Source organism: Stegostoma tigrinum, chromosome 17, assembly GCF_030684315.1.
Source record: "Stegostoma tigrinum isolate sSteTig4 chromosome 17, sSteTig4.hap1, whole genome shotgun sequence".
Taxonomy (NCBI): domain Eukaryota; kingdom Metazoa; phylum Chordata; class Chondrichthyes; order Orectolobiformes; family Stegostomatidae; genus Stegostoma; species Stegostoma tigrinum.
The window spans coordinates 5,558,047-5,581,582 of NC_081370.1; the positions used below are offsets into that span (position 1 = coordinate 5,558,047).

A 23,536-nucleotide genomic window follows, 5' to 3' on the forward strand; every position below is an offset into this window, starting at 1 on the left:
TTTGATTAGTTTTTAGTCATTGAGAATTCTTGAATCAATCACCTTATTGCAATTCAAAAACCACGAGAATCTAAATTAGTTTGTCTCTGTTTTTAGTGAATATAGACTTACCAGTCCCATATTATTTTAAATTGAAAGGCATATTTTGAGCCACAAAATATTTTAAGCCCACGTGTTTATTTTTAAATGGTTTTATTTCATATGTGGTTGTTGGATTGTTTCCACATTTGAAAAACAACATTCTCTTTAAATATAAACAGAAAATGCTGTATATACTGCACAATGCAGTTGGCATTTCTGGAGACAGGAACAGAGTTGATGTTTCATATTAAAGTCATTTCTTGTTTTCTCCATATAGCCATTACTTCCGCCAAGGCCCCCAGTTCATTGTCAGAAGATCTTAATCTGACAGGTTGAGCCATTCATCAAAGTATTACAGCAGAGATTGCCTTTTTACAAAAACCGCTCCTACTTTTTGCAGCCTGGCAACACAGAACGCCTTTAAGGAGCGTTCGCCATGTGTGATATTGGGACCCCTGCTGGTGAGTGCACTATAAGCAGAAATAACTGCAGGCAGTATTCAGTTCAATCAGCACTTGAGCACCAATTTAACATACTGCCTGCGCTGAAAGGACATGATTAATTGCATACATTGAGCCCCATACCCAGTTTCGAATATGACTACTTTAATTCCTGGCAGGTAAGGAATTTAACCTAAAAACGTTAGCTTGCTCTCTCACCAAAGATGCTAGCTGACCTGCTGTGATTGTTTTCAGTACAGTACAGATTCCAGCATCTGAAGTAGTTTGTTCCTACTTTTTGAAGAATTTAATCTGACATGGCTGAACGTAATGTCTGTTTTATATCACACCTGAGTTAACAGCGCATTGAAGTTACCAGAGGGTAAGACTGGACAGGAGTAAATGTTGCAGTGATAATGGGAACTGCAGATGCTGGAGAATCCAAGATAACAAAATGTGAAGCTGGATGAACACACAGGCCGAGCAGCATCTTACGAGCACAAAAGCTGACCTTTCAGGCCTAGACCCTTCATCAGAGAGGATGAAGGAGTAAATGTTGCACTCATCCTGAACGCAAATTAGGTCTCTCCTGGATTTTACAAATTACCATGTGCATCTTGCAAATTGAAATGCCATTAAATTAAACCAAATTTTAACCTGGAACAGCATGTCCATTTGGTTCAGAGTGGGTGGATTAAAATGAGAGATCAGTTTCCATATGTAACTCGGAGACAGCAAGAACTGCAGATGCTGGAGTCTGAGATAACACAGTGTGGAGCTGGAGGAGCACAGCAGGCCAGGCAGCATCAGGGGAGCAGGAAGGCTGACATTTCGGGTCTAGACCCTTCTTAAGAATTTTTTTTTCTGAAGCAGGGTCAAAGCCTGAAAATTCAGCCTTCCTGCTCCTCTGATGCTGCTTGGCCCACTGTGTTCATCCAGCTCTACATCTTGTTATCAATGATCCTGGGAGTTCTTTTTCTCTTGCAATCTCCGAAAGTAGCCGATGAAAGATGTTGAACAAAGATAAGTTTTCACAGAGAACTGCAGGATGTCAACATCTTTTCTGAATCTGAGGAAACAGTCCAGCAGTTAATTAGTTGGGCTGAAGTTCTTTCATTCTTGCAACTCAAAGCCCATGAAAAGTTGTAAACTGTGCCTGCCTTTGCCTTTCTGTCTGTACCAGATACCCCTATCCCCTTTGTTTGTTGACCCCTTTACCTGTTGTATGTGTCAGAGTGTTTATTGACATGAGTTTTGAGTTTCCTGATGTAGCAGGTAATAAAACCTAGCTCTCACTCAATAGAACTTCAGAATTTTCCCTCTAACTTTTGATATACTTGACGAAGTTCAACTGAATAAGTTATATGGTTATTAAGAAAAATACAAAAATCGTTGTGACTGCCTAAGTTTGGGGGGGAGGGGTGTTAAAAGGAGGGGAGCGATTCCATGGGAGAACAGCTATCCTCAGGAGTGAGCTCTCAGTGGGAAGTATTCTGAGTTTACTGTCTGCACTTTGCAGATTTGCTCTGTCACATCAGTTTCACTCATGCTGCTCCTACATTGGACTCCAGATGTGAACCAAGATGACCTGCAGCAGCAACTGTTGGTTACAAGCTTGCAGTTCCAACAAGAGACAGGACAACAGCAGAGGATACAGCTCACAGGAGGCATACCCACAAAACAAGATGCGCACAGAGACTGAGGCCAGAATTTCTTCCTCCAGTAGGCACTGTGGACAAAAAATCTGACATGACTGTGGTGCTGCATGCAAATCTCTTCCCTGCTGCTGTTGGGTTATTACCATGGCGATGGAAGTCTTGCTCAACCACAGGCCAGTTGAGAACTTTAAGTGGCCAATTAGGGCCGGGTAACTGGTAGGCATCTGAACGCTGCTAGAAAATCTGCTCCTTGCTGGACCATAAGAAGACAGACATTCTGTTTCCACAGAGGAAGGCATGGAAAGAGATACTTCAAACTTATGCTGAGGTGACTGTCACCATGGAAGTCAATGTGAAGATTGTTGCTGCCGAAAGATGGATGGGTCATATTTGTGGAACCACATCCTCCCATTAGCCATCCAATTGTCCATTATAATTCATGGCTGGATGTTACAAGAGTGCTGAAATTTGATCTGATCCATCAGCTGTGGGCTTGTTTGGCTCATTTATTGAATACTGCCTCTGCTGTAGAGCATGCATGTAGCCCTGAGGCAGCTCACCAGGTTGGTGTTTCATTTCTGCATAGGCTCTGTGAAGCACCTTGTATTTTTTTTCTACATCTCTGATGGAACCGGGATCCCGTTGCTTTATAGAAATATTAGAATGAGGGATATAAGTTTTCATTTTGTGGTTGAATACAACTCTGTCGCAGTGCCTTGGAGATAGCCAGTTTTAAGCTGCAAGATCGCTTCTCCATCTGACCAATTCGGCCAGACAACACAATGAGGGATGTTGTTAGTATACAAAGGCAAATTTGTAACAATGCTGCCATGTCCTGATGTATCTACAACAGATCAATCTGTGAGAACAGGGTCCAGTAGATGTTTTTGTTTGTTAATTATTTCATTATTTACTGCAGGTCCAAGCTGGTAAATCTGTCCTCTGGACTTCACCAGCTTGGTCAGAAGTGATAATACCAAGCCACTCCATATGATGAAATTTGAAGACTCCCACCCGTACTATATTCACTGTCCTCACCAGCTTCAGTGATTCTTCTAAGTGGTGTTCAACATGAGGGACTCCTAGTCCATCTTTAGCCTGATAGTATAAGATTTCATAGGGCCCAGTGTCCCATATAGTGCATGGCACAAAATGACTCAACAGCCCCTCTCTTACAGGAGAGACGGTAGTGCAGAACATCAAGCTGCAGGAAGTAGTTGAAAAAGGAAAAGCATGTGGAGATGTTATCCCCCATGGAGGAAGCAGTGTTGGCCCACCATTTGATGGACCATGACTTAAAGCATGGCCATTAGTTAGATTGAGAAAATTAATCTGCTCCCAGGTCTTGGTCATGGTGAACAAGTCTAATATAGAGTGAAACCTGGCTTGATAGATCATAAGTTTTATTTTTACCTATATGTTTACTGTGGTGGTCAGTCACTGCACATATTCATAAGTTGCCAATGTAATTTTAACAAAAATGCACAATGTTCAACCAAAAAAACCCAAATTAAACTCTTTTACACTGTGCATAAATAATTTGAAATTTCAAATATCAGAAATGAATTTTCAACTCTTTTGCTTTCAACAACAACTTTACACACACTCAAACTTCAGTGAAGCGTTACCCCAGTCAAAACTTTAAGACTCCTGTTCAGTGGGCAAGGCTGTATTTAGCAAATTCTGCATTCACTGAATGCTGTTTTCTTTGCTTAAGGCCTCTTGCCTGAGACCCTGAAACAAACTGCTAACAGAGCTCACTTATTTCTTAAAAGAAGTTCAGCAAGTTTATGTCATCAACAGCCTTTGGTCTCAGGATTTCTTCAGTCACTAAGGTCTTTGTTTCCTTCTGACCTGAATTTTTCAGAGACTTCCAAACTGACGGCACCTCTGCCGTTCCGGACCTTCTCCTTCAGAATAAATTGCACATTCCCTGGCTGTATTATTTTGAATTTCTATGTTACTGGACTCCTGTTCCAACTCTTTTTCCCTTGCACACTGAACTACTCAACTGAAGGATTTTAAATAGTTAATTTATTTTTTATGCATTCATGGGATGAGGACATCATGGAGTGGGTAGCATTTATTGGCCATCCCTAATTGCCCAGAGGGCAGTTACAAGTCAACTTCTTTACTGTGGGTCTGGAGTCACATGTAGGCCAGACCAGGGAAGGATGGCAGTTTCCTTCCCTAAAGGACATTAGTGAACCAGATGGGTTTTCCCCAACAATTGGCAATGGATTCATGGTCATCATTAGACTCTTAGTTCCAGATATGTATTGGATTAAAATTCCACCAGTTGCCACGGCAGGATTTGAACCCAGGTCCCCAGAACATTATCTGAATTAACAGTCCAGTGATAATACCACTAGGCCATCATCTCCCCCCAAAGTACATGAAAATGCAACAAGTCTGTACCATTCATAGAAATATAGCAGTTAGGAGCAGGAGCAGGCCATTCGACCCCTTGAGCCTGTTCCACCATGCATTATAATCCTGGCTGATAATTGAGCTCATAATCTGTAAAATGCTACAAGTCTGTACTGTAATCCCTCCCTCCCCTTTTTGTTTGAACCCTTTAATTACAAGAGCTATATTTTCCTCTTTCTTGAAAATAAATCACAGAACAAATCTAAAATTAATACCTAAACCATGCCTTCCCCTTTTTAAAACACACTATGTAGTAAGTACAAAACTTAAAGCTATATATAATTTCTCCACTTTAGAACACAAGCCCTCAAGCAATAGTAATATATTATGAACTTTCAACACACTTCTCCATGGAACAAAAGAAAAGGTGATGTGGAAATTTTCTTTCTTATCACAGTTTCCGCACCCTGGCGGTTCAGTGGTTAGCACTGCTTTCTACCTCACGAAAGAGATGGATAGAGCTCTTAAAGATAGTGGAATCAAGGGTTATGAGGATAGGACAGGAACAGGATACTCATTGTGGATGATCCGCCATGATCATAATGAATGGTGGTGCTGGCTCGAAGGGCTGAATGGCCTGCTCCAGCACCTATTGTCTATTGTCTATTGCCTCACAGCTACACAGGCCTAGTTTTGATTCCCCACCCAGGTGACTGTCTGTGTGGAATTTGCACACTCTCTCCATGTCTGCGTGGGTTTCCTCCCACAGTCTAAAGATGTGCAAGTTAAGCGCTAAATTACCTCATAGTGTCCAGGGATGTGTAAGTTAAGTGTGTTAGCCATGGAAAGGTAGGGTTACAGGTTAGGATAGTGGGATGGGACTGGGTGGGATGCTTTTAGGAGGGTTGTTGTGGACTCATTGGGCTGAATGGCTTGTTTCTACACTGTAGGGATTCTTTGATTTTTCCACTATCGCTATTTATACAAATTTCACATTTAGTGCACAAAGACTTTCCATAACAGTTATGTCAATTCTGATTGTTAATTTTGATCCCTTTCATATTTGCATTTGATAAAGCACCAGTTATGATACTTTATGACATTTTGCAATGAAAGTAAAAGGTTTATGAACAGCTGTCTGAAGAGTTGTTAAATATGAAGATTTCAGAATGTTGTACAGCCAACACAAAACTCAGTCATTTTTGTTGATCTGAATGCAATTTGTGTGAAAAAAAAACTGACCGACAAATCCATCTCCATCTCATTCTTCTGTAATAACATAGCACCGACACTCATGCCACTGACACCAAAAGCCAACCTAAATGGTTTAGCATTTTTCAGAATAAAACCAAAAGAATTTCTGATGCTTTATATCAGAAACAAAACAATAAACTGCTGGAAAGGCTCAGCAGGTCTGGCAGCATCTGTGGTGAGAAATCAGAGTTACTGTTTCGGGTCAACTGACCCTTCCCCAGAACTGACACTTGACCCGAAATGTTAACTCTGATTTCTGTCCTCAGATGCTGCCAGACATGCTGAGCTTTTCCAGCCATTTCTATTTTTGTTAGCATTATTCAGTGTTGCTAAAACTGACGCAGTTATCAGCACAACTTCACTATTTTCAAGCTGTTAAATTCCAATAGAATTCACTCGTGCAAATGCACCCCTTTTTTTCCATTTTGTCTTAGGTATTAAAAACTCAACACAAGCCCTACCTTGTACTTCTCTTGGTACTACTTGGTCTTGTCCCACATCTAAATAAATCACTTTTAAACTTTGCTTTTGGCCAAGTTTGTGATGAAATTGGACCTTCGTAACCAATCAAACTATTTGTTCAAGTGTTGTAAATATTCTTCCCAGTTTTGGCTGAATACAACCAAATAATTGTTGTGTACCAAGCCATTGTGAAATCCTTCAATGGTGTCCTTGGTTACTCATTGAATATTTGCCAGCACTTTTTATTAATTCCAAACAGCATGACTCTACATTGATGTTATTCAACTGAGGATACAAAAGCTGGCAGTTGATTGTCCAAACCTCTTAGTATGCCCTTCAATCGTGAATCAAGTATGAATCACTCTTCCTATCATGTTGATGTAGTGATAATTCTTTGTGATGAAGGTTTATAATGTATCATTGATAATTCCGAACTTTTTTTTCGAAAGAGGTAAATGGCTTTTTAGTTTACGGTGTTGTGAAGGCCTGATCAGTTCTATTTCAAGAGAGCATCATTTGGAGCAGTGAGCTAAAGGCTAGGAAGTCACGTGATTAAAGCTAAATGACTTAACATTCTACCTGGTGAGATAATTGCTGCTTATTATTGATTTAAACTTTTATAACCAACAGAAGGCAAGGTCATGGGCCAGCTACAGATTGTAATTCAGAAGAAAAGAGCCGTTCCATCAGATGTGCTCTTTAGCAGTTTAAAAGTAGTCAAAACCTTGAGTCCACTTCTTAGATTTCAATGTGATAAGCCAGTGAGTTAGCCTGGGTGGACACTTGTGTCATGGAGAGAGTGTGGTGGAGAGAATCACACCTGGAGAATGCAGAAAGTCACTGAAGGGAAACGCTTGCAAGCGTGTCAGTCCATCAAGAAATTTTAAAGTGAAGGAACAACGTTTACTACATTGAGGTTGAATGTCTTTGTAGGAAAAGGGTTGAATCTTTCTTTATTTGCTTTTTTATGACCTCTCCACAGTGTTGCGCTGGCCCTCTGTCTCTTTGTTTCACTGCTCCGTGCAGGCCTCTTGGTCCCTGCCAATCAATCATGGTGCCAATCTGACATGTCTAAAATCTATCCACTAATGAGGAGGCCAGCTTCAGAATGCCGTTGTGCGTCGGGTGCACATCAGATGCATAGCTACCTTTTCAATATGGCATGGTGCTGGTCTTTTGTCAGATATCTTTGAGTAGCAAGATGTTCTTGGAATGGTGTGTAGTGAGATGGGGATACAATCAGATGTGAAGATGACATAGGAGTGAGGTAGGTAGTTGCTGGGATGAGTTAGTCAAGTACATTGAATAATATCAAGAGGTGTCCTGGCACGAGTCTCTTCAAAAAACTAGATGTAACTCGCATTTAGCCATATTCAAGACTTCCCTCAAGTTCTCAAAGTTTTCTCAAACTTCAGTCATGAAAATCACTAATCCCACAGCACTCCTTTTTCTCATGCAAATCTTAAAAAAAAATTGGATTAATTTATTTTCCTATAGCCCTAAGTTTTAGTAAATAAGATTCAGGGACAAACTCATAACATTCAGCATTGCCCTTTTAACCATCTCATAGTCTGCAGATTGTTCATCTGATGAGCTGGTGCATAGTCATTGTTGTACTTATCAGAATCTTCTAACATTAGGATCCAAACCTCTTTTAGCCACTTCAACTTCACAGCTAGTGTTTGAAATGATGAAGAATACCTTTAACTCTGTAAATCTAGCCACTAAGCAAAGTTTCCAAGTAAAATCAAATGCATCATTGAAAGTAGAATCATCCTCTGAGGTACTATTTCTTTTTTTCCTTCCTTTGCTCTAAGCTTTTCTCTAGCTAATCACATTGACTGATTTCACTCTTAAGCTTCAAAATCTCCCCTCCCCCTACCACATCTCAAAACCAGCCCAGCTCACCCCTGCCTCCCTAACCTGTTCTTCCTCACACCTATCCCATCCGCCCACCTCAAGCTCCAGCCCCATCTCCTGCCTACTACCCTCATCCCGCCCCCTTGACCTGTCCATCCTCCCTGGACTGACCTATCTCCTCCCTACCTCCCCGTCTACACTCACTTTACTGGCTCTATCCCTGCCTCTTTGACCTGTCTCCTCTCCACCTATCTTCTCCTCTATCCATCTTCTATCTGCCTCCCCCTCTCTCCCTATTTATTTCAGAAGCCCCTTCCTCTCCCCCATTTCTGAAGAAGGGTCTAGACCTGAAACGTCAGCCTTTCTGCTCCTTTGATGTTGCTTGGCCTGCTGTGTTCATCCAGCTCTATATCTTGTTATCTCATAGCTAATGTTTTCCTTCATCCGGCAGAGGCCAGACAAATGAGCCTATGAATATATCTCCATTCCTTTTCCTGTTCCTCTCTTCCTGACGCTTCCTGCTCCACTTGTTCTTCTTCGTCCTTTTCTTCCTCTTCCAGGTATTTCTGCTCCTCGGATTCTAACCTGGTATTTGCAGTGGGAGCTACTCCCTCATAAGATTGATTTTCAGTTCACTGAGTTTTAGTAGGATGGTGCAGGAAATGGAAGCACTGCTTAAGGATATGGAGCTGATATTCCCTGTGACAACATGATTCCTATTATCAGACACACATAAATGAAGGCTTTTATTAAGTGCTGCTGATTTTCAGTGTCTCTGTTGCCTTTGAGTAATTTTAAAACTGATATTGCAGCCTCTGACGGCGTACCACTAGCGTTGCAACAAAATGATGGGAGTTAGGGTGTGCGTTTGATTTATGTAGCATCACCTTTGTCTCCTGCATGCAATGGTAGCCACAGAAGGAAATGCCAGTCTGATATTGCACAGCTTTACTTGTTGAGGCGATGCCAGACTTCCTCATTTCAACACTGCATGTCCCACGAAGAAATTTGGAGCAGGCACCCAATTTTCAGGCAAGGCTGCGGAACCACTATGGAACGTTTTTAAGGGTGTTGTGGTAAGACCTTGGTTTTGTGCCACTCGATGAAGGCCCCTGGGAGATCACTAAGGTGACTAATTTGTCTGACTGACTGCCACCCAGGACAAAATTCACATTAAATTTTGTCATTAACAGAAAATATTTATTGTAACACATGGTAACAAGAGCAGACAGAAGAAGGGAATTCTAATCTACCACTGTGCAACTTAAACTGTATTCCTTCAAATTCCCTCCCCACACACTCAATTACAATTGAGACAGACAAAAGAAAATTGTATTTCACATAAACTGTGGGCATGAAAAGACTATAAATAGGGTAGACACAATTCTGAAAGTCAAAAGTCCATACTGTAATGTGGAAAGTTATTTTCTCGCAGTCCCTTTGATCTTCCTCACCGCTCTCACCCACCTCAAACCCTGACATCACTAACTCTGCAGAATTAAAAACAAAAGAACTGCAGATTCTCTAAATCAGAGACAGAAACAGCAATGCTGGAAAAGCTCAGCAGGTTTAGGAGCATCTGTGGAGAGAAATCAGGGGAAGGGTCACCAGACCCAGAACATCAACTCTGATTGCTCTCCACAGGTGCTGCCAGACCTGCTGAGCTTTTCCAGCAATTTCAAATGTCGTCACTAACTCTGCATTCCCTCTGCCGTGCCAAGTGACCTGCTCGGGGCACCTCTCAGCCTGCACCAGTAAGGGCTGTCACATCCTCTTATCATCTCCTGTAAAACCTACCTCTTTCTCATTCCAGGAGGAAAGCAGACACGCAAAGAGAGTGGAAAGACTTGAGACATGTCGAAATCTGCTTGTCATTTGGCTCCCCACACCTTGTGACGCTGACTGTCCGCCCTGAACAGGACCTGGGCTGGTATCAAAGGCTGCCCTTCTCCTAGTGTACTGAGCAAAGGCTACCCTCCTAGATTTGACTGAAGAATGCTGACAACCATGCCATGTTTCCTGGCTTTGTGTCTATGCTAAATGGGACAATGAGACATCAGTAGTATGACTACCTATGGTTGAGGGGGCATAATGCAAAAAGGCAAGGAAAGGCAAGACAAGGCATTACAATTATGTTACGAAAATCCAGGTAGATGCAGACTGAATTAGCAGAAAGACAGCAAGCGACCAGCCCTAAGATGCTGTGAGCCCAGAGATAGAGTGACATCATGAATGACAACCTGATGTGAGTGCAGGAGAAGACACTGATTGGTGAATAGAAATCATGAATATTTCTATCCTTTAAACTAAAAGTAAATTCTTTTAGGCTTCCAGAGCTTTTTTTCCCTCTTTCCTAAAAAGAAAGCTGATTAATTGTAAGATTTGATGCTGGTGATTTTAAAAAAATTCATTATAGTTCAGTGTAAAGAGCAGGGAATCTAGATAATTAATTTATTAGTTAAATCAATAGGATATTGATGACAGAATGGGTGATGTGTTGCTGCTGCAGCATGTGGTAGCTGCTGGACGCCAAAGTGACCCAGAGTGAACACATCCGTTGTTAAGCATTTGGGAGCTCCAGGAACTTCAGATCCGAGTTGGGAAGCTGGAATCCAAGCTGCAGGCATTGTGTCACATCAGGAAAGGAGCAATTTATCAGGATACTGCTGCAGCGGGCAGTCACATCCTGCAGACTAGGTCATTCGAAATGAGTCTGTTATCAGGGACAGGAGAGTGTCCCTGCAGGTGGGGAAGGTTTGGGAACCCATCAGGTTGAAATCAAGGAGTCTTGTCCTCTGCAATTGTCCAACAGTTACAAAGTTCTTGTAAGCTATATGAATGAGAGTAGGGACCACAGGGACGATATATAAACTGACAATGGCACTGTGGTACAAAGAGCCATTGAAATGGGGGAAGGAAGTTGGAAAGTAATTGTGGTAGGGGACAGTAGAATTAGGAAGATAGCTAGGGGAATTGAGTTGAAGAGCCATGAGGTTATACTGCAGCCCTATAAAACTCTGGTTAGACTACACTTGGAATATTGTGTTCAGTTCTGGTCACCTCATTATGGGAAAGTTGTGGAAGCTTTAGAGAGGGTGCAGAGGAGATTTACCAGGATGCTGCCTGGACTGGAGGGCAGGTCTTATGAGGAAGGATTGAGGGAGCTAGGGCTCTTTACATTGGAGTGAAGAAGGATGAGAGGTGACTTGATAGAGGTGTATAAGATGATGAGAGACATAGGTAGAGTGGATAGTCAGAGACATTTTCCCAGGGCGGAAATGATTATTATGAGGGAACATAATTTTCCGGTGATTGGAGGAAGGTATGGGGAAATGTCAGAGGTAGGTTCTTCACACAGAGAGTAGTGGGCGTGCGGAATGCGCTGCCGGCAGTGGTAGTGGGGCCAGATACTTTAAAGACTTTTAAGCCACTCTTGGATAGGCACATGGAGGATAGTAAAATGTAGGGTCTGCAGGGTAGATTGATCTTAGTAGGATAAAAGGTTGGCACAATATTGTGGGCTGAAGGGCCTGTACTTTCCTGTACTGTACTGTTCTATGTTTTAGCTACTGTTCTCTGTTCGGAGCCCTGGAGACTATGTTGCCGCTCATTTAAGAACATCTCCTCAGGGCTAGACTGCAAATTAGAGAGGGAGGGGAGGGATTTAGTTGTCATCATTCTATCTTGCACCAACAATACTGATAGGATTAGGAAGGAGGCTCTGTTGCAAGAATTTGAACAGATAAGAACTAAATTAAAAAGCAGAACTTCAAAAATAGTAATCTCTGGATTACTATCTGAACTACAGGCAAAATAGCAGATTGTAAATAATGTCAAGGAGCTAAATGCATTGCTCACAGATTGCTGTGGGTGGAATGAGTTTGGGTTCATGGGGTACTGGCACCAGTTCTGGGGTAGAAGGGAGCTGTTCTGGTGGGACAGGCTTCACTTCAATTGTAGTTCTCATAGCTCTCCCTTTATTTGCTGTGTATGAGGTTAGATCTCTGAGCCTTTCCATTCTCTCTCTTCAATTACTTGTTCTGGAAGCCTTAATAATCTCTGCTCAGCCCTCCACCCCTTTAACTTTTACATAATTTTCCATGCAAATGAAGTCACACCCCCACCCTCTGCTCTCCACATTCATGTAAAGCCCTGCTCAACAGTGTTCCAGACTTGAAACATGAGCTTGCTCTTTGTCCACAGATGCAATCTGACTTGCCGTAATTTTTTTAACAGAATGCCTACAGTGTGGAAACAGGCCCTTCAGCCCAACAAGTCCACACCAACCCTCAGAGCATCCCCCTAATCTACACTTCCCTGATCACTATGGGCAGTTTAACATGGCCAGTCCTCCTCGCCTGCACATCTTTGGACTGTGTGAGGAAATCCACGCAGACACGGGGAGAGTGTGCAAACTCTGCACAGATACTCACCTGAGGCTGGAATTGAACCCTGGTCCCTGGTGCTGTGAGGTAGCAATGCTAACCACTGTACCACCTTGCCAGCCCAAATCTCCAGCATTGGTTGCTTTCAGTACAGCTTTCGGCCCCCGCATTAACTTGCTCCTGTTATAATTCAGATAGACCCCGTCCCATCGAAAAGTTCCCATCTTCCTCAGTAGTGGTGCCAATGTTCCGTGAATTTGAACCTGTTTTTCTGACGCCAATCTTTGAGCTACACGTTTACCTATTTAATCTTGTTGACTCTGTGCCAACGGCTCAGGGAGTAATCCAGAGATTATTACTTTTCTGGTTCTGCTTTTTAATTCAGCTGTTCATTTCTCTCAGCAGAATCTCTTTCCTCTTTCTATCTATATCGTTGGTACCTATGTGGATCATGACAACTGATCTTTCCCTTCCCACTCCAAGTTCCTCTGCAGCCAGATGAAATATCATGAACCTGGGCATCAGGGAGGCAACACAGACTTCAGGTCACTCGATCCGAGCCACAGAGAATGGTGTCCGATCCCCTGACTATACTATCCCCAATTACACAGCTACATTTCTCTCCCCACCCTCTCTAACGGCTCTCTGTGCAATAGTCAGTTTGTTCATAGTGACACCTTCCTGTCCCTGACCACCAACAGAATTCGAGGGGGTTAATCTAAGGGATGTGACTGCCTCCTGAAACACAGCATCCACGTAACTCTCCCCCTCCCTGATGTGTTCGAACATCAGACTCCAGCTCATCAATTCTAAGTTGGAATTCCTCAGGCATCCGACGCCTACCACTGATGTGGTCACTGTGAAGCACAATGGGGTCCACCAGTTCCCACATGATGTAGGTACAGCATATCACCTGGCTCTGCGTCTAGAGTTTATTTACTTAGTTTTTAACTTGATTTAAAAAAAACCTACACTTTTTCTGGTGGTGACCTGTAAATACTTCCCCATATTTACCTTTAATCTGAAAGTAATCTGTAATATATATGCAAGCTAGGAGCTGTTACCAGTCAACAAACTAAATGCTTTCCTGTGATTTCACCTTTTCCTTTCTGTCAGGCCCCTGATCCTGTCTACAATTTATTCCGTTAAAAAAAACCTCACAGGGTGTGAACTGAAAAAGCAAAGAGAAAGCACTTCGTGATCCCGGCACCGAATTCCTGCTCTGCCTCCACATTCCCCAAACTATGTATTCATTTAGGCTGTATCTCACTTCAGGAACTGAAGGATCTAAAATGGCGTGAAATTGTTCAATTCATTGTTGAGTCTGGAAGGCTGTAAGGTGTCAAATCAAAAGATGAGAGGCCGATCCTCGAGTTTGTGTTGCATTTTGTTTTGGAATTCTCCAGGAGTTCAAGGACAGTGTGATAGCAAGGTGGAGGATTTGGGAGCTCAGGTTCATCCCTGTGAACTGGATGGAGTATTCTGTAAAGTGATCGCCCAATCTGCATTTGATCTCCCCAGTATAGAGCAGACTGCACTGTCAGCAGCAAAGTTTAAACTTGCAGCCTTTCCTTACTGGAATGATATCTTTCAATCTCATTTTTAAAACAAAAACAACCACACTAGCAATGCACATGATATGATGTTTTTGTGCCTTAATTGATGCTGATGACTGTGATAATCTTTATGCGCCTGGTTTAATTTACTGTTTAAAAGACACTGCACTGCTGCCTGCAACTCACTGCTGGGAGGATGACTCATCCACAATCCCAGAAATCAATTGGGATATAACTGCATTTCTGCAGTCTTGGTACTGTATACAATGACCTTGAAGTTCAGCAATTAGTGGGTCAGAATAAGGATCTATATATAAATTGGTCATCAAATTGAACAATTTTCCTGACAATCTTTTCTCAATGTAACCTCACAATCACAATGACAGAAATACAGATATTATTTATAAAATTGGCAGGTTTTGCAATCACCTACAGGCTGATGCAAATGGTAGATTCCAATTCTCCAGCTCATAGCTGGTTCTCCAATATACTGCCTCCTTCCTATCTTGGTAGTATTGATCCAGCATCTTCAGACATTAGGCCCAGCTTTTTGCAGTGAGGTGGCAGGACCGTGGACGTCACAGGGTTGCAGGAGAAAAGGGTAAATGATAGTGATTTCAGACAGCCTGAAGGAAAAGCAAAGCAGAAATTAACAGGTAGGATGACTTAATTATAATGAATCAGCAAAAGCTTTTGATCTGCTGTTAGCTGGTAATAATGGAAAGCTTTCTTGCCTTCAGGTTTGGATGGATGCAATTTAACTAACAGAGGTCAGGCTGCTGGATTTCTGCAGCGCAGCAGCCTAACTATGGTTAAGTTATTTAATGAATTGAGTTTTAAATCGGGGGGGGGGGGGAAATTACTGTAAATGAAACGCAGCCAAATGCAACATGCTCCTGTTACAATCATTACGAAGATGAACATTTAAATGCTATTAATGCAAATTACATACAAAAATGATCGTCTCATTTCACAACGTGCTTGTGAGTTTTCTGTCCAACTGTGCAGACTTATAGTTTGATTTGCAGGAGAATACTAATCATTTCTTTTGAAGTAAAGGAAGATTGTTTTTGACCCATCATGTAGCATACAGACAGGCAACCCCAAAGACAATATATTTCTAAAATAAATTGTCATTTTGTTGAAAATAACTATAAAACAGCTGCAAATATAGGCTCTCCTACTGCTGCCTTGACCTTTAATGGCTGGGCCATATTCATAAGGTCGATTCCAGATCAATAGCATAGCTCCAGATCCCTGTGCTCTTGTTGGAGATTTGTGGAGGGCTGGAAGTGAGAGACAGGAAGAAAAGACAGTGCAAAATATCCTTGCCTTTCACTCAATGAATAATGAATGTCAATGAGCGCAGGAGGGATGCTGACTTCATATGCTTGCAATATTTGAAGGCTGTGGCTCGTGGAGAGAATTGCTTAATGGACCATATTGGAACAGTCACAATTTGTCAAATTCACTTCCCCTGAACAGTTAGGCGAACATAATATATGACCAGATTATTGCAGACAATGACAACTTAAGACCGTGCATTTTCTGGAGCCCTATCTGTTTTGCCAGGGAAGCAGGGGTTCAAGGAGTGCTGTGTTGTACCTTGCAATCTGGTGTGTTCACTGACAAACTGTTGTTAACCTTGTCAATGTGACCATAATTTCTGTAAAACAGAGTAGGCCTGCTTTAGGAGCTGGGACTGTTGCTAACCAGTAATCTCCCAAAATAACGCTGGTTGATGAGGACCGAGCCATTTTTTAGTCCAAAATCTCTATTTAACTCTCAGTCCCCTGTGTTATGAGTATTAACTCATTACGTACTTGATTCGACATTCATAGCAGACTTGCATCCTTGACTGATTTATTACTTCAATCAGAAAACCTCTCGTTTTTACAAATCTTATTCTCCCTTTGGCACTGAGTGGGTGACACCTCTGTCCAAAGGAATTTTAGGCTCCCAATTCTAAGTACTCAACTGCTAAAGGCATCTGTCTAGTTGAACTGAAGGCCGCTGTTGGAGAAAGTCAGTCCGGAAGAACCATTCGAAGGAAAACTGGGGAATGTAGATCCAACACCAAATTACTATAGACACCACCATGAGTTGGGGGCCAGCACACAAAATAAGGCTCAGATTTAATAGTCATAAAGGATGAAATGCAAATTGAATTGCTACTGTGAGCACCTGACCAGAAAGGGTTCAAACATACCTGTGACTGTTGGGGCGGAGTATGGATGTTTGTACTTTTTATGACTAGTTTGCCTCCACAAGGAAATAGAAGACTGCAAATGAGTCAATTGAGCATATCAGATAGGCTGCTTCAGCGAAGTGGGTCTGCAGTATTTGCAAGTGTTGCTGATGATTGGCAGGAAGCCTGGTTCATCTGCATCTTCACTGGGCTGTGTTGTAAAAACTGCATTTTACTGTAGCTAAGAAAAGCAGATTGCATTGCACTGGGAGGCAGAATGGATGGAATTGTGGCTGGAAATTGTCCAGTGTTATTCAGCCTCATTAGAGCCTTTGTTAGGAAGCAAGAAGCAGGGTGGATAATTCAAATTACACCCACAAGCAAAGCCTACAGGCTTTCATTTCATTTGATGGGGAGAGAGCTGCCACCGCAGTCAGTGGGAGGTATATTTCCAAGACAGAGTGACACATCCCTAGCTTGATAATAATGGATATTCAGCAAAAGGACCAGTTGAAAACCACATGTCAAACATTTATTCTTGAAAATAGATATTCCCCCATCTGCTTTGCGTAGAATACATTTTTCTGTTCTGAAAGAGCTTTGTTTTAGATATATTACTTTATACTATTTTTTATTCATTTGTGGGATGAGAGCATCACTGACATTTATTGTCCATCCCTAATTGCCCCAGAGGGTAGCTAGGAGTCAACCACATTGTTGTGGGTCTGGAATCACGTGTAGGCTAGACCTGGTAAGGATGGCAATTTCCTTCCCTAATGGAATCCCTAATGGAATTTTGAATGCGGAACTGTAGTTATACCTGATAATGAATTCTGCAAGGAAATGAATTCAAGGTCATGCATGTATTGCTTTGTGTCTGAAATTTGAGGGACTGTATTTAAGATGCCAATATTTTTAATACTTAGTACAAGCTGTTATTAGTGCAAAGCCATCATGGCTAATATTGAGCAAGCATTTTTCTTCACTGATCCTATCAGGAATTTGCAATCATTCCTATTGACTGAATTCACCTTTATTGTGAAAAGAATCGTAATTATTTCTACATCAAACCTGCAGCAATGTTTCAATTTTACAAATTTTGCTTGACCTAGCTATGGTGTTGACCACAAATGCAAACATGCAGTTATTGCACATATGGTTCTCCTTTTCCCCACACTCATAAAAAAAAGCTTTATTTTTAATTTCTGTTCATTACTGACCCAGAAAGGTTTTTCCCAACAATCGACAATAGACTCACGGTAACAATTAGACTCATAATTCCAGACTTTAAACAAAAATTAAATTCAAATTCCACCATCTGTTGTGGCAGGTTTTGAACCCAGCCTCCAGAACGTTATGAGGGTGTCTGGATTAACAGTCCAGCAATAATGCTACTCGGTGATCACCCATGAATCTAGCAGTAGAGCCGATAACTCTGCAGATTATGTGGAGGGTGTGCTATAGCTAACTTGGTACAATTTTCACTCATTTAACATGAAAGTAACTGTGTTGAGATTGGCTGAACTAATTTCACAATGCTAGAATTATTACTGACATTGGGTAGACGAGATTTAAACTACAACAGTCCGATCAGAACCAAGCTCCAGGGTCCGAAGATCAGTATTAAAGCGACTTCATCTTTCAGAGGAGAGTGACTCTCTCTGTTGTCTTTCTCCCCATTCTCTCTGTAAGAAGTGCCCGGATCGCATTTGATATTAAACCGCTATCTCATGTGTACCTCATTAATGTCAAATTTAAGTCCAAAATAATTTGCATTGTTAACATAGTTGTTAAATATACAGAAAAACAAAATAGCTTATCATTTTCCAGTCTAAACTGTTAAACATAAACAGTATGAGCTACACCAACATTTGCAATATTGGTTAATTAGGGTGATGCAATTATTTTGACAGAAGTTCTAATGTCTTATGCATCAAAGAATTTTTCATAACAGAGGGAAGCCATTTGACAAAGCATTTCAGCATCAGTTTTCTAAAAGGGAAATTTACTGAGAGTGTGTTATCAGTTCGGAGACAGGGAAACACCATTAAACATGACTGTCAAGGTCCAACTGCACATTTGCAGATGTACCCATAATGCAGTTGCAACAGCAAGTGATGAGAATTGGAAAAGCACCTTGACCGACATTTTGAATGCAGAGCTATAGTTATACCTGATAATGAATTCTGTAAGGAGATGAATCAAGGTCATGCATGTATTGCTTTGTGACTGACATTTGACGGGGCTGCATTTAAGATGCTAACATTTTTAATACTTGTTATTAGTGCAAGGCCATCATGGCTAATGCTGTGCAGACATTTTTCTTCACTGATCCTATCAGGACTTTGCAATCATTCCTACTGACTGGATTCATTTTTATTGTGAAAGGAATAGTAATTATTTCTACTTCAAACCTGTAGCAACATTTCAATTTTATGAATTTTGCCTCACCTAGCTATGGTGTTGACCACAAATGCACACATCCACTTATTGCACATATGGTTCTCCTTTTCCCCGCACTCATTAAAAAAATGCTTTATTTTTAATTTCCATCCAATCTCCTTGAAAAAGCTATTATGAATTTTGCTTCCATCACTGGTTCTTATAGACATTCCAGAACCTAATACCCCTTTCGTAAAACAATTTCACTGGACTGCTTCAATTGTTCTTCTGTTCATCTTAGAATTATGCCCTTCTGGTACCAAGACACGGCCTTCCGGGTGCAACTTCACAAGCAACCTTATAGAGTCATAAAGATGTACAGCATGAAAACAGAGCCTTCAGTCCAACTCATCCATGCCGACCAAATAACCGAAATTAATCTAATCCCATTTGCCAGCTTTTGCTCCATATCTGTCTAAACCCTTCCTATTCAAATACCCACCTAAATGCCTTTTAAATGTTGTAATTATACCAGCTTCCACCACCTCTTCTGGCAGCTCATTCCATACATGTACCACCCTCTGCATGAAATAGTTGCCCCTCAGGTCCCTTTTAAATCTTTCCTCTCTCACTTTAAAACTATGCCCTCTAGCTTTGCACTCCCTTACCCTGGAAAAAAGACCTTGGCTACTCACCTTATCCATGCTACTCAGGATTTTATAAACCTCTACAAAGTCACCTCTCAGGCTCATCATTCAATATAATTTTAAACATCTCCTTCTAACCTCCTATGTTTTCATGGAAAGTGTTCCAGACTTCATAACTGAAATCTCTCATTCCTGCCACCAAAGTACTAAATTTTCTTTCAGAACCATTAAAGTATGCTCTGACATTCTTCCTAAAGTAGGTAATCCCACTCTAGACACAATTCTCTAACTCTGACCAAATTATTATTTTGTGTTAATTAGAATATTATCTCTCGGTTTTGTGCTCCACGTCCATATTTCCAGAGAAAATTTGGATCTCATTTTGTCTTTTCTAAAACAGTTTTGATTTGAAAATAAATTAGTCACATCTAAATGTTGTAGAGCAGCAGTTTTTACATTATGTGGGCTGGCATGATTCACTTTTCAAAGGGCCTTTTGTTGACTCACCAAGTGGCTTATCAGATGAGTTAGCACGTGGTGTGATCCACAGATGTGAGGAGCCACAAGTGTAATTCTCGAACAACCTCGCTACGACCGCCTCCAAAATCCCTGTAAGTAAAAGTATTTTTAGTTTCTGCTGCTATTTTCTACCCTATAATCCCAGTGGAAAGCATACAGTTGCAACTACAAATGAGGAGGCGGAGTGGGGTGGGGAACGCATTGATCGGTCAGTTGCTTTTGGTCAAACTGTCAGCTGCTGTTAATGCCTAGGCTCGCAAAGAAAGAATGTTCCCTTAAAGAATTGGAAGGTTACTGATGCCCATAGAGCCGTGCTTTTGCATTAGCACAATTTAAATAAAATTGGAGATGATTTAAAATCTATTACAATCAACTGAGTGAAATCACTATAATAAAAAAAAGGATACAATTGATTGTCAAAGATCATTGTAAGTATTGATGTGCATCCAGAACTAATCTTCACTTATAGAGAATACATATATTCACGATAGCAGACCTTTCAGTCCATTATGGGTTTTTCAAAAAGCTATTTAAATTAGCTCCATTTCCCCACTCTTTCCAGAAACTCTACAATTTTTGTTTTGACTGTTCAGCTATCTATTCAGTTCCCTGTTCAAACCTGCCACTGAATTTGGTTTCACCTCTCTTTCGGATAGTGCGTTTCAGACCAATGTGACCAGAAGCGTAAATGGAATTACTTCTCAGCTCCCCTGGCTTGGTTACCAGCTCCTTTGCCACTACCCAGATATTCAACCAGGGTTTTTTTCTCATTTTAATCACTTCTGTAAAAATGTGTGCGGCTTTCTCTGCTCTGAGGACTGCTGTTCTGATTGATGGTTCTGTTTCTTCTTTTAAGGCTTTCCCATCAAGACTGTGGAATATGAGAATTGAAGAGACAAGTGAAAAGGAGACCTGTTCACTTATGATGAATACATTTTAGAAAGCCCAACTGAAAATTTTGCCTTTGGGGACAGGAAACTACAGGGAAAATACTAAGAAGCACTATCGGAGAGGAAGAGTTTGGAAGGAAGACTTGAAGATAGTCATGGAAACGAGAAACAGATCCAAAGCAGAAGCTAAAGAGTCCCCCAAGTCTGCCACATTGAAAACAAGCACCGCAGCTGGGGATAAGAAGGAATTTTCTGGCAAACAGCCTGAGCCTGCAAATGCTCCTAAGAAACCAGCCGCAGAGGTGACTACAGCCAGTGACCCGAAGCCCACAGGGGACAGCTCAGTACCACCGCCGGCTGGCACCTCAGATCAAAAGAATGCTGCGGATACCCAGCCGGAAGGCCAGGGCAACAAGGAAGATACGTCTGAAGGGCACCCCAGCAATTTTTTTGAAAACATGAAGCCATATATACTTGGAGGGGCTGCCATCACGGCCCTTGCAGTACTCGTAGGTGTTGTGTTCATACTACACAAGAAATAAGAAAATGTATAAAATTGTATATCAATGCTGGTTCTTTTCTGCATGTCTGTACATTGAAGGAAATACCTTCCAGCCCCTTTAGTTAGTGATTGTACAACTGTGCTTACCATTATAAGTCTTGGTTTAAAGTGATGGTGTTTAACTCAGTGTCCATACACATTGCAAAACTTATGAATTAACCTGTATATTGTAGAGGTTGATGTTCCCCCAGCCATTCCTCCATCCTCATCTTGTACAGAGCTTATAGCAATGTAAAATGGGCCACACTTGTTCCCATGCTAGCTTAACCCCAGTAAAACTTTTCACACACTGTAGGTTCTCCCCTATAAGCATTCAGTGTACATCTTATATTCTCAGTAGGAAGCCTTGTAAAAGTAGCCCACTCCCTTGTAGCAAATAAAATGAGATGTATTTCAGCAGCATGTAAACCAAGTATTTTACTTTCCCCGGGGCCCATCTCACATCCACACGTCTCTCTCTCTCTTGCTACAATCATTGAAAACAAACCGCACCAAAATAAAAACACCTTTAATTGGATCATAGCAATGATCAGAGGCACTAAGGTTATGAGAACAAAAACAGGAAGGCAAAATAAGGAAGTGATAGGATGAAAGCAATAAATCTGAGTTCCACTCCGAACTCCCATTCCTTCTAGAACTCACTAGTAGATTCTCTGTGTGACTTGTTTTTGGGCCCATGAGAGTAGTTAATTCAACTAATGATGTCACATTTATTTTGACTTAAAACAAGCGTATACATGCAATAAAAAGCTAAGTTTGAAAAAAAACACAAATTACTAGTTGGAAGTTTATAGGTAGATTAGCTGTGCACAGTGTGACCCAGGCTGCTATTAATGTACCCATCTCTCCTATACCCACCTACTCTGGACACTGCCTGTTATTTTAAGTGTTGTATCAGCTTTTAAGTGAATAGTAAGGTTGGCTAATAGATGTGCTCGATGTGGACTACATATTCTTTTTGCTGTACATAATATACGAGTTGCTATTAGTTAGAATCCAATGTCTAGCTATTCTGTTGCTCTAAGGAACGTAATTCAATAAATTAATATTTCTGAAGGTCAGGTGTGATGTATTGGTTTACAGGACTTCAATGGTTTTGTGAAATTACTGTGTGGTTTGATGATGCACAACATATGGGAGAATGCATTGCTTCTTTGGGATCATTGACCCTGCTGTGCTTGTGTTGGTGACAATATGCTAATTTAAAACTGAGATATTGGAGACAACTTTCACCTTATTAACAGATAGCAGGAACTGCAGATGTTGGAGAATCTGAGATAACCAGGTGGAGAGCTGGATGAACACAGCAGGCCAAGCAGCATCAGAGGAGCAGGAAGGCTGACGTTTTGGGCCCAGACTCTTCTTCAGAAAAAAAAATTGTCTTTTCTGAAGAAGGGCCTTGGCTGGAAATGCCAGCCTTCCTGCTCCTCTGATGCTGGTTGGCCTGCTGTGTTTATCCAGCTCTGCACCTTGCTATTTCACGTCATTCATCCTGGCCTGAGTTGGCTGCATAATCTATACTCTGCCCCATTCAGTCTCCATCAAAATGGGCATTTATTTACCATGAACCCAGTGGGTTGAGTTAAACTTATTCCAATTGAATCTTATGCAGAGCTAGAACAGTTTAGGCTTGATTCCAGGCCTGCTCTGAGCTCAGCAGGACTGGAGGTCAGGCACCACAGTGAGTAAGGATGGGAATAACGAGTTTCAGGATCCTGTGCCCACTAATACAAAATGCATATTGAATGAGTATCATTGATTGATTGAGCTGCACTGCTATCTCTCAACGCCAGGTACCTGGCTTCAGTTTGAGCCTTGGGCGTCTCTCTGTGTATGCAATATACACATTCTTCTTGTGTCTGCGTGGGTTTCCTCCCACAGTCCAAAGATGTGCAGCTTAAGTGCACTGGCCATGCTAAAATGCCCAGAGAGTCCAGGGATGTGTAGACGAGGTGGGTAAGCCATGGGAAATTCAGGGTCTCAGGGATAGTGTAGGGGTGAGTCTGGGTGGGATGGCCTGCTTCCACACTGTAGGGGGTTCTATGATTTTAACTGCCTGTGCTCAGTATTTAAACTCCATCAGGAAGAATGATCTCCATTGCCTCTTCCGAAATGGTCAAATTTCATCTGGAAATGGTAAAGAATTGGCATGCTATTTTCCTGTAACATAGATAATGAAGGCAGCCTGTTACCATGGGGATTACTAGTGTGTTTTTGTGGCCAGCTACTGTCATTAGGGTGTTATGTCGTGTCAGCCACGGGGAGATACACAACAGCAGAGC

General features: G+C 41.5%; 1 long non-coding RNA gene across 1 annotated transcript; it reads left to right on the forward strand.

Annotated features, from left to right (window-relative positions):
* Nucleotides 1–14,252: 14,252 nt before the first annotated feature.
* On the forward strand, nt 14,253–22,310 carry LOC125459543 (uncharacterized). Its single transcript, XR_007249034.1, has 2 exons — nt 14,253–14,722; nt 20,659–22,310. It is a non-coding gene; the product is annotated as an uncharacterized LOC125459543 (long non-coding RNA).
* The last annotated feature ends 1,226 nt before the right edge of the window (nt 22,311–23,536 follow it).